Raw genomic sequence first — 366 nt, 5'->3', positions numbered from 1 at the left:
TGGGTGGATGTGGCATTCAAGTTGTGTTACAGGATGTTGTTGGAAAACCCAAAATATATTTGTGGGAAAGAGTCAACAAGCGTGCTGACCAGCAGTTGTGATATGTAACCAAGTACTTTTACTGAAGTAGTGTACTTGTACTTTTACTTTAGTATTTAGTTACTCTTCTACTATCATTTATTTGACCGCTATTAACAGGTATTTGTTATTTTTCCAGAATAAAAACGTTCACACAAATGTCATTTATCTTAAGCAATGTGTAATAAATCCATCTTAAAATGGAGTAAATGTTGCTTATTGAATGATGCATCAGCACTGACAACCTCATTGTGTAACAATAATATAACAATAACAACAATAACAACA

At 32.5% G+C, this 366-nt stretch overlaps 1 protein-coding gene across 4 annotated transcripts in view; it reads right to left on the bottom strand.

Moving 5' to 3' along the window:
• Window positions 1–366, bottom strand: part of tp53bp1 (tumor protein p53 binding protein, 1) — a 32,460-nt gene that overhangs the window by 29,010 nt on the left and 3,084 nt on the right. The gene's annotated exons all lie outside the window — the stretch shown is intronic.

This window comes from Morone saxatilis, unplaced genomic scaffold (assembly GCF_004916995.1).
Source record: "Morone saxatilis isolate NCDOM2014 unplaced genomic scaffold, NCSU_SB_2.0 Contig11, whole genome shotgun sequence".
Taxonomy (NCBI): domain Eukaryota; kingdom Metazoa; phylum Chordata; class Actinopteri; family Moronidae; genus Morone; species Morone saxatilis.
This window is presented reverse-complemented; position numbering and strand designations above follow the sequence as displayed.